Genomic DNA, 12,555 nt, shown 5'->3' on the forward strand with positions numbered 1-12,555 from the left:
GCAATGAACACTGAAAATAACTCGATGAACCAGGTAAGTGAAAATGTGTTACAAATTTTAATAGCATACACTTCCCATATGGTTTGGGTTATAATAGGTACGTATAGGCTGTAGGTGATGACAAAGTTGTCCTATTTTACCTATTACTGTAAATGTAGTATTTACCATCTGAAAATGTCATAAAGACAATTTAATGCAGAAATGGAATCCAACCGTAATCAAATCACATCAAGCATCCCACTACGGTTGCATTACACGTACCCATTGAGTAACCAACGCATCCATTACTGGCTTCAGAGTGGCGTATATATCGAGCATTGTGTGCGTGTGAGTGTGAAACAGAAGGCAAATATTATGTTTCACAATGCCCATTTTATTCAGATCGTGAAAACAGATTCTCCACAGGGATTTTCTCAAACGAATTCAGGCGTAATATCTCAACTTGCACCATATGTCATTTCAGCATCCCAGAGAAGAGCTTCAATGGAAATATCATTCACTAATTAGTACTTTTCACACCATATTTCTTTCACCCGTATGCGATATATATTTGATATTTTTCCAATGTCGTCATGAAAAGTATTTCTACTATGGATTCTTACTTTTTCGCTTTTTTCATTTCACTGTTACATTTGTGATTGTTGAACCATTGTTATGTAGGTGTATGTTTATGCTCCACATTTCCAAATATCCCTTTTCATGGACATTGCAATAGATAGCATCTGCAGCAGTAGGTATATAATAGAAATATTAGCAGCCGGTATCATTGTCATTGATAACTTGTTTTCACTTCTAGCGAATGGAGAGCAAAGTGACCATTATTTTTCTTTGGTTTTCAACGATTGCAATATCTCAATCACAATACATGTCAAAAATGATGTATACGAGATAAAACTATAAGAGTGTTTACCAGCAGCAGAAGGAGCTTTTCACTATTCACGTTTCGTTTTGACTATATTATTAGCCCAAAGTTGAGGATACTAAATGTCCAAATAAGGCAGAAAAGAATGAGGCGACAGGTTGTATTTCAAAACCTTGTTGATATTTTTTTTCTCCATTATTTATCTTATAACACTAAAAAGCTGCCGCTTGTGAAGTTCACAGACTCTCTCCAAGTTTCATATTTCACTCCAAATCTAATGTATTTAAATACGAGTAATTTAGTACGGAACGTAATATTATATAGCAAACAAAATGTCATCCAAAGTATTTTAGGAAGACCAAGAGATAGCACAGATAGCTCTGTAGGTTTCGGTTCTACGAAAGTATGAAATTATTAGTTATGGTGTACTAGGTTTTAGCTGCAGTGCTTAGTTATGTTATTTTTGTATGCCAGAACTTAATTTCCTATTTTAGGATCACAATATTTGTAGTGAGGTTAATTTGTACAACTCACTGAGTTAGTTGGGCTGCAATTCGCGTCATTGGAGAAAAAATACTTTCTCCTCTAGAAAAATAATTATATTTTATGCTGACAAAGTCTATTCGGATGAATTTATAGTGGATTGTTTACATCCGTCTTATCATTCTTACCCAATGAAATCAATGCCTCGAACTGGATAATTATTATTCAAGCAACACCCCCTTTTTGTGTATTCCCAATTATGTATCTAATAAATATGGACAGCCCTCTTAAACATTTCCACATCCAGCTATACGCTAGAAAATCCTTAACTGAGAATGTTTTGTTCAGTGTTCTTTACCGTGACAATGGTTCGCTTATTCTTCGCTTTCCTGACGTTCTCTGAATTGCTTACAAGCGGACATCCTCAAATTAATTGTGGAAACGTCACTTCATCTATATGCCAAAATGTCCGTTTTGGAAAACCAATTGACTGCCAGGACATTTACCAAATGGGTTTTACAAAGACTGGAGGCTACATTATTTATCCCAAAGGACATCCTAATGGTATCTACGTTCGATGTGACATGCGTACAGCCGGTGGAAGATGGACTGTCATTCAGAGAAGAATCAGCGGAGATGTTGATTTCTTTCGTGAGTGGATTGATTATAAAGAGGGTTTTGGTGATCCAAATGGAAACATGTGGCTCGGAAATGACAATATACATGACCTCACGGCTCAGGCCGATTACCAGCTGCATATAAACTTGACTCTTTCAAATACAAGTACCAACTTTGCCATGTATGATACTTTCTCGGTTGGAGACGAAAGTAGTGGATATCTTCTCATCGTAAAAGGCTACAGTGGAACAGCAGGCGAGTCTTTCTATGCTCATTCTTGTATGAAATTTAGCACCAAGGATTGGGACAACGACAAAGCCAATTCAACAAATTGTGCCAGTAGATATAAAGGCGGTTGGTGGTACAATAATTGCTATCATTCAAACTTAAATGGAATCTACGGATCCACCAATTTTGGTGAAGGAATAAATTGGAAAATATATTCCGGACATCATACATCCATGATATATGCAGACATGAAAATAAGGAGAAAAATTTCACAGTAAGAGTGATACAAAAGTATTAAGATAAAAAAATATTTGTACAAATAGGGTAAAGCAGCTTGAAGTATGTCCATATAGATTGATGTTATTTGAAACTTTCGCAGCACCCCGCTTTAGTCATATGAATATTCCTTCTTCATAAAGGGACGCAGGTATAATTAATTTGTAGAACCATTTAAATTTGCTGTCCCTATTGCATTTGAAACGGATGCAGTTGTAATTCCTTTGTTTTGTCTGAAAGGAGATAGTTTAAAATTAATAAGTATATTTTATTGAAAGTATGATTCTACATTTTCATTTTGTTTGTTTTTTCTTATTATTATTCGCAATTTGTACTTTCAAAATTTTGATGTTAATTGCAAAACATATAATATGCGCTACATATACGGGTGCAAATAACATCCTAGTTCCCTCCACTCCCATACCGACCTAACGGATTGATCAAATGTTAAAGAAATGTTTTGCATATTTATATATCTATGTCAATTGGCAACAAAATTCCCTGTTCTATTAATGTATTTACACATTGATGAACATGTGCAATCGTCAATCCACGATCTGAATCAGAATAATATATAAATATCCCGATTTCAACAAGCACCTTGCTTAACATCTCAGTTAACAATAGTGTTATGTATTGTAAAAAGTGGCAATATATTACATTTTAAGGAATGATAAAATATAATATTCATCCGTATGTAGTGCTGCATAAGTGTGGTTTTCAAACATAGTTTCGTACAAACAAAGAAACATGAGCAGCTTACGTTCTTTTCCTGGGGAATGGTTGCTGTTTTCAAAATCCTAAGAGTTTTTCAAGGACAATTAAAAGGACTTAGGAGACAATTCTTTCCCCTGCTAGTCAAACCTTTGGGTTGATGTCCTTGATTCATTCAGAGTCCGTGACCTTAAATTGTGACGTCACAGAAAGTTACTATATTAGATAAAATCAGACCCAAATGACTCTTTGGCATACTCGAGTGCATTGCTAACTAGGAAAATCCACGAAGAATACACAAGATACCAAAAATTCCATTTTCATCATTTTTCCGAAAATAAATTCATTGCTTTAAAATTATGAAAGAAGACAAATAAAATAAAAAGGTACACAAAATCTGAAAAGTATAAAATCCAAAAATAATGTTAAGTACCGGAACATTTACAAAGATACTAAAATGCAGTCCAGTATACAACATTGATCGTCTTTCTCAGTTAATCAAGAAGTTCAAGGTTATAAGTTTCACACAAGACAAATATTTTAATATACCTTGCGCAGATTCCGTATTTAAATCTCCGAAATTCCTGAAGTTTCATGAACTTTAATATCACTGGGTTGGTTCTTGCAAACTTTCCCATTTGCTATATAAACATTTTGTTGCATTGACACATTAATCGTGTTTGTTGTTCTTTTATCTTTTGTAGCAAACAAGTTTTCTTGCATGGCGATTGACCCAAATCATGTAGAACGCCCCAACTGCCTTCACGGTAGCCATATAAACCTTTGTTGCATTAACACAGTAATCGTATTCGTTGCTGTTTTATTTTCGGTTACAAAGAAACGTTATTGCAGAGTAATTTATCCAATATCATGTAGAACAAACCAATCGTGAAACGATCCGGAATAATTATTGCATTTTAACTGAATTCACGAGATTTTTACTTATTTTCCTAAATTTGTCTCCAGGCACAGTGATATATGACGCATCATCGGCACGTACTGATCACACTGAGAATCGATTTCAGGGTTATTCTCAACTGGCATTAACTTATATTTGATCCTCTTGTTAATCAATGATTGTACTCTACACCACAATTAGCCCTCTAAGTGGTTAGTATATACGTTATCAGCCCGAGAACGATATTCTAGATCAAAGTTATTGATGTAAGAGTTAGAATTTTCACAAAAGCATAGTTCGCTTGTCAGGACCTGTCTCGCCTAAAGAGGTTCTAATATTTGCTACCGATAGAACTTCTATCTATTGAAGATACAAGTAAAGAAAAACTAATTTTGAACTTCCATAGGAAACAAAAATATCTAAAACATATATTTGCTGCATCGGGGTTTTCAGATTCAAACAAAGGGAACAGACATGTATAAGTATTGATTTCACAAAGAACGATATTTTAAGAGAATATGTTACATTGGCAATTACTCAGGATATTTGGCTTGGATCGGTGTTTCATACATGTATATGCATTTCAATTGGAAGTCACGTTATGATCCTTCATACCCTAAGTTCAATTTGGTATTATTATTTTTTTATTAAGTAGGCGTAACGTATCACTGGAGACCTGTAATAAAAGTCTATATTATAAACAAAATGCTTTAATACGAAAGTTTGTTCTAGATCAGTAATCGATCTGTAGGAGGAGGAATATAGTTCTGAGAACCAAGGCCCTTCTTATAATCTATTCAGTTATGAAAGAACTCAGCAACACTGTTGACGCTTCTTATGAAAGAATATCCGTCCTCCACCAGTAGTATCGATGTCACAGCTAGCGTAGATCCTGCTACGATCCCCGTTGGATCAATGATGTAGACGCCTATCCTATCAGTCTTCTGTTTTTCTAAGCAGACATTGTGCAGTGTAGGAATGGCTCTTTTTGGTTCTGCCAGTCTTAGCAGTTTCACATGCAAGGACAATAGTTTTGTGCATTTCTGCTCAGAAACAATGCTGCTAACAACCGGTTTGAGAGGACAAAGCTGTTTCCTTGTTTCAGTGAATATGACAATGATACGGAATGACCATTCTAGTCGATACTTGAATAGAGTTATTAATCCAAGGCAATATGTATGTTTTAGTCTGTTTGATGTTCATCACAGTTTTCCGACTATGTTAAGGATAGCGGTAAATTGCCTTACTCCAGTAAGATTAGTTTCTTTTTAAAATGAAAGAAACTCATTAAATAATTATAAACATAAAATAAGAGGGTTCTGACATTCAGTTATATTTGCACTGTCTAATTAGCTGTAGCTGTAAGGTCGTTAGAGTAGCCATCTACAACGATATTTACCACCTTCTTGTCGTATAATGACGTTCGTTCAGACAAGTAACTTCAGTTCATCAGTCTATCAACACCACTAATTATGCATCAACATACCTTAATAATTCTCTCAAAGACGCATACATTCTTTTATGTGGTTGAGCTAATACCACTTGATGACGTACTGTTGCTATTACTCTTGGAATGGAAGCTTTTAGAGCTTACGGCATGTCAATGACCGCTGAGTACAAGGAAGGGACTGTTATTTTTCTCGATTGAATTATGGCAAGTGTTCAAGAGTCCAATGATTATATAATTTACAAATCTATCTAGCTAGCTATTTACCCAGGTTTATTTTTGTCTTTGCTTTGAGCGATTTCATTATTTTGGTTGGAAAACACATCGAATGATTTTAAGTGTGATGGTCGTTAATTTCATATGAAGGACACCATCTTTTGCTTGTTTTAGAAAGGTACTCTGAAAGCTCGACGCACAGGGTCTCTTAAAATAAAGATCGAGTATAAACGTTATAAAGATCGTTTGCTTAATTGTATTCACATCAAAATTCTTCTTTGTGTACAAAATTAAAGCACGTATCATTTGAATGGGGGAAGTGTATCATCTCTTTTATACGCATTTCATATGCTTAGCATTTACATGAACAGCCACGAATAACAATATTCTATCTATTCCTCAATCGAACTTGGTAATATATTGCTGGTTAAATAAATATTGCCCATGCGATTGTTTCACAATCAAACTAAGTAAGGAGATTAGAAACTTGTAAAACCCCTCAAGACAATCTTTTTTTTACTCTAAAGGTGCTGAGGTTATTACAAAAAAAATCATTTAGCTCGAAGACTTACGGCCGTTGATTTGATTGATACTAAGTTTGTGTTATCTGTATATCTGTCACGTCTACATTACTATTACAGGAACAAATAATTACGAACTTAAGGCTACGTTTTGTACTGATTGATTTTAAAAATCTTTAATGAATATCCGACTTCGTTTCTTGTTTGAACTTTGATCAAAAAATCGTTAGAAAACGTTAAAGGCCCCTGAATACCTATCCCTACATACATATCGTGACACAATATAGTCTGAACATCAAACAAGGGGTATAGTCAGAAATAGCAAGAACATGGTCGTGTCCCACAGTTATTCAGAATTTACCATCAGCGCATGTGACATTTTGGAAACCTTCCTGGTTGTGATCTGCTTGTTCAGTGACCAGTTCAGTTCAGCCCCTTCTGAAGTGACCAATATCAGAAGTATAATGGAGATACCATTACTTTTACGTGGATGGGGTGAATGTGTCAAAATAAAAGAAAAGGTTCGTTTGAGCTCAATGAATTGACGTCAGCAATAGCAGAATTGGAGACAGTGCTGGTGATTTGTATACCGTCACTAGCACTGGGCAAGTGTCTGAATAAAACAAAATATTTTGTTTGAGGCTTATTATAAGCTAGCATTGAATTACACTTAGACATATTTATCTGCATTCTTTTACTTTTAGATGTTAACTGTTCATCATGAATATACTTCAAAGAGAACACAGACATTGAGCCCCGGCTTAAGATCCGACGAATGGTCTTGATCTACATCGCTCAAAATAGCATAAGTTTATGTAACAATTATCTCGAACATGAAACGTCAGCACGTCTTATTTCCTACTGCAGGTAGATGTGTACGCATAGCTCAAAAATGAGACACTAATAATGTCAACAGCCTGTAAATGTTTATGTGTACGTGTGGATGTGTTAGTGTCATTGTTGAGAATAAAGCGTTGGTCTCCACAAGTAGTTTCATAATGAACACGTTCTTCTTGAAAGAAGTTTGAATATGGAAACTAAATCAGGATGAGAACGGAGAATGTGACACATTTTGATTTATTTCTCATATCCTGATATTTTGTCAATATTTTGAATAAATATTTACAATGATATCTTCATAGGTCACTATTCTTGAAATGAACATAGAGCAGGCACAATTAGTACAATGGAAAATGATAGCTTATCGAACGAATTACAAAACACAAATCGGTATCTGTTTTAAATTCTGCTGCGCATTATTCAGTTGATTCGTTTGATGTTGACAATCAATATTTTTGTAAACAAAAATACAAATAGTACGAATTTAATTTCTTATTGACAGTTTTTTTATGTAATGACGTCTTTTTTGTAGTCTGAAGGCAACACTGCTTATTTTTAACCGCTTTAGGGCATGTTATAGACAGACTTAGTAAAGATCGAGGAATATATAGAAGGACGATGTCTTTTTTAAATTTAAATACTAAGAACTGGCATAGACCATTTATCGAACTACTGTGTGCAAAGCCAGCAAATTACAGCAATAACAACAACAAGACGACACTGGCACGCTTCTACTAGGATTGAGTCACTTTCTTTGCTAATTCAAAGACATGATAGGCACGAACCCACGTTTCATACAAACAAATAAAATGGCGGTCACTTTCATTTGATATTGCATAAAGAAAAGGAAATTACGAGTCCACGTTACATATAGTGTATCAATATCCCACCACAAGTCACAAGCCACACCCCAAAAACGAAAATACTGGTCTACTTTCTTTACTACTTTAAGTTAAACAAAGAAAACTGCCACCAAGGAAGAGAACAGACCACCTAACCATTTTCTGTATATTTCAGTGCAAAACAAAAAATATGTTACCATGTCCAATATCTCACCACGTGATTACTTTACTTGCTACTGTATTAATGAACTTCCTGACATTGTTACTTCAGCAATTTAAATGAGAACAATATGAAAGACATCAAGGCATGATTGGAACAAGTTGACAATACATTACTAATGTAAGAATTATTGAACAGAATAACAACGGAGAAAGACCAAAATCACAGATCTGTAGAAACATATTTACATGAACAGAGAAAAAATTTGTACATGTTTAAGACGTTTTTAACAAACATCCGGCTTTCTGTCTACTGCTACTTATGTCATTCAATCGACTTGACAAAGAGATAGATGATTCGCCTAACGTTTATTCATATATACAACCCCTGGAATTCAGGATAAACAGAGGGAAATATTATTAGAGAGCGACAAACAGAAAGAAGAAAAAAAATAACGAAAATAAAAATTTAAAAATAGAAAAATGATCAGGAATGTTGTGCTTCTTTTAATCTGAACTTAAAAGAAGAATCAAGAGATTGAAGAACATGAATGATTAGAATACATTAATTAATGGCCTGGAAAACAACATCGTAGCTAACACTACCTCTTGCACAGTTTTCAAGCAGCCGAAAGATCTACCCATTTAATTCATGGCTAGATCTATAGAAACAACATTCAGATTACCCATTCATTTTCAGATTGCGTTGATGTAATCAAAACGAAACAAGATGTTACATTCCAAGAATTTGCAACGCCATACAAGTCACAATCTAAACCACATGCAAACGGTTTTGAAGATCGGAAAGGGGTTTCTTAATTGATCTTGTGCGTGATAGTATTTGGGAAATATATAACATAACGATAGAATGAGAACACATTTAAATGATTTCGAACAAAGGTTTACAATATATATAGGTGAACTCAATAGCCAAGTGGATGAAAAGGTGTATACATTAAGTGTTAGGCATCATGCAATTAAAACCAAAAGAAAGGAAATACAGATATGCAAACCAAATTAAACACGGAAAATGGGCATCAAGAATATTCCGTTTCACGTAAAAGGGTAATTGAAAAATCGATCAATAAAACAAACAAGATAGTTATACAAAATGAAACTAATACTTAACAGACATTAGACGCAAATCAGTACCTAATATTTACAGCGGAAAAGAAAGACGTGTACGTTATCTAAAAGAAAACGCCGTTTTAATCATTTGAACGTAATATAAAATACGCCATCTTCAGTCAGAATGTAAAACAACTATTGGAACCAGTCTCAAAGTATGTTTGGACGATAAATAAGTGACGGCTTAACTTTTCAAAACAAAGTCAAATATCTATTCAAGTTCACTGACCGAACTGCTGAAAGAAATGAAGAGTACGGGCAAAAAACTAGCGAATACGGTGAAAACAGAGCATAGACACTTGACGACTTGAGTGAAAGATTGAGAAAGAATGGTTTGGTTACTAACTACATTGAGTAATCTGGACGGTCCTTTTTCCACATATGCGTCTACGTATTGTGATGTTGATACGCGTGGCATAAGACAATACTTGAAAACAAAAGACCACCTCAGATAATTGATTATTTCATTCTTGTGATTGGCACGTGAGATACGAATACTTATTGTTTTTAGGTGTCCATTTTCCTTACATCGCTTCTAGGCTTATTCAGCACAGTAAATAACTAAGATGTATACATTCAGAAAATACGTAATTCTTATCAAGGAAGCGATATCCCTCCTGGTGACTCAGACATCTCAATCACAAAGACTGGTATATGATTCGCGCAAATAGCAGTATTAAACCAAAAAAAATCTTTGCAGCATTGTATACCAAAGTGAAACTAAAATATCATAATTTGCTTTCATAAGATAATCATCTTAATATCAGTGACATGAGAGAGCGGTAGGAGTTTGGATGATTTAATATTTCGATGTAACTTACATTGTTGGAAGTTGTGAACAATATGAGCATATCTGACGAACAAGGAAGTCTGATTCAGCAAAGCATCACATCAGGTTATCACTTTTATCAAGGAATTAAGGGGAAATACCTTCACAGAGACCCCAACGGTGCGAGTAAAATGTCTTAAGCAAAAAGTAATTTCCATGTTGTGCGTATGTGTGTGTGATTCTAATGTTTAACATAGCTTAAAAAACATTTGCAGTAATATAGCTACGATGTCTGCAGTGTGACAGATTATAGTGATATCTAGCCCTGAGGCATCATGTCGCAGATATTATCCAGACACCACACCGACCAGGAAAAACACCCACCACTTAATGTTGAGCGCCAAGCGAAGCAGCTGCTTGTACCATGTTTATTAGTTTTTGGTGTGACTCGGCCTGGGTTCGAACCCGCGAACTCTCGCATCCAAGGCGGTGGTTCTAACCAATAAGGGAACATGGCGCCCTTTGATTACAATTACACAGGAGTGCTACCTGTGGGGAAAATAAAACTCTTGCAACAGAAAGACATATCTCTGAGACAAGTTAACTGGAACATTGTATTCTCAGTAGCCATTCTATATCCTTCCTTTGCCATACTTCATGTGAATCCCAGTGACACATCTTTCCACATTTATGGCCAGCTTAGGAAACGTTTGCAGGGCTCATCAGGATAGTTTTTGAAAAATCTACAGGACGTTGGATTGCTGATGGTAGATGTGACAGTCCATGCCACTGTCCACGTTTTGGAACCAATAGTGTGTTAGAGGTGAATTCCGGTGTAGTCTTAGACATCGAGCCAGCAGAGGTAATTTAAGTGCTTGTTTGCAAGATAAGAATTAAAATATTTATATGTCTGAATATTCTTATGGATTCTTCAATTCTGGAAAGTTGTATATTTGCATGCACTGGCAAGGATTCATTTTTGAGACACAAGAAAATAAGCATATGTTTACAAAGTTACTTCTGTAAATTTCATGCATTTGCTCTGTAAATGCAAATAGTTGCAAATACGTTTAAGCAATGTATTGGTGACACCATATCAAGAAAAACAGATGTAATGCATGTTAATGCTGACCAGATAATTCGTTTGTCCCAGATCAAAGAAGTAACGTGCAGAATCCACATGGGAAAACTGGACATGCTAGATTGAAGTTGAGGTTGACACTATTGTCACATACAGCCATCTGCAGATAGAAATGGAAGAAGGAGAACATGAGAACCATTCAGTATTTTGATGTTTGGCATGTTCATAGATTTTTTCATAGCATAATGTTTACTATACCAGATTATATCATATGATAAGGGGAGAACCCATTACATTTGCAGGGAAAACAAACAAAGATCTACAAAAAATCTGACAGAAAAATATAGCTTTGTATTTGTTTAATTCCATGTGTGAAGAAATAAAAATGAAATTAATTGCCAGGGAAAGATAATTTGCGGATGTGAAGAATGGATTTGGAGAACTCCAAATACATCTGTTGGTGCTTCCATCCCATTTAACTCAGCAATACTATGCAATATCAGTGAAAATATTTCCTATCGAAGGCGAGTGAGAATCTTCAAACAAATAGTGGTGACCATCACTTAGCAGGCAACTACAGAGGTTCTGCTCATAGAGACTGTAATCAGGACTTTAGAAACACACAAAAACGCCAGTATTCCATCACAAGTTGTCATATTAAAATAAGCATCTCCTCATCAAAGTACTAAACTTTATACCTAATAATGATGACACAGGGCCCCGGTTTATCATATACTTAGGTGCGAACTGTATAACCTATTGTTGGTGAAATAATTACATATTGCTGATTCCAATATTTTCACACGTGTATAAATATCCTTGTATATTTATAGATGAAAATATCAGATTTTGCATCATATCTTTGGGCGCTTCATTGTGTATGCCTGCAGAAGTTATTCATGCAGAAAAAATGCACTTTTGAGCAATAACAAATTAGAAATGGTATCACTTTTCAGTAGTGGAAATTAATTGTCGCTTAATTTATTTCAAACCAATCGCCCCACCGAGAAATTATATCTCCTTCCCTCCTTGACAAAAGTGATAAACCTAATGTTGTGCTTTGCTGAATCGGAACAGCTTTGCGATCAGATACGATAAAATAGTTTACAAAATGTCAAAATGTATTGCAACAGATTATGTCTACCCAATCACACCACTCACTAATCATTGATATTTACTGAATCACCATATAAAAGAGAATCGTCATATTTCGTTTTCACTTTAGTTTACGATCCTCCAAAGACTGGGTTTAATGCTGCTCTGTGTCTGAATGATGAACTAGTTTTTGTGATTGAAATATTTGACTAGTTGTGATATCTCTTCCTTCTTCTTACAAGTTATGATATTCAAAATCTAAACATCTTAAGTATGTATAGTGCCAGAAAACCTGCACAATATGCAAATTAAATTCACACTAACACAAAATATTCTTAGACTCTAAGTAACTGTTATGAATATTTAATTAGCTTTGTT

The 12,555-nt window shown here is 34.9% G+C and overlaps 1 pseudogene; it reads left to right on the plus strand.

The window, feature by feature from the left end:
* The first annotated feature begins 1,650 nt into the window (after positions 1–1,650).
* LOC149793746 (fibrinogen C domain-containing protein 1-B pseudogene) lies at positions 1,651–2,757 on the plus strand (annotated as a pseudogene).
* Positions 2,758–12,555: the final 9,798 nt, after the last annotated feature.

Source organism: Sinohyriopsis cumingii, chromosome 8, assembly GCF_028554795.1.
Source record: "Sinohyriopsis cumingii isolate HCF-2022 chromosome 8, ASM2855479v2, whole genome shotgun sequence".
Classification (NCBI taxonomy): domain Eukaryota; kingdom Metazoa; phylum Mollusca; class Bivalvia; order Unionida; family Unionidae; genus Sinohyriopsis; species Sinohyriopsis cumingii.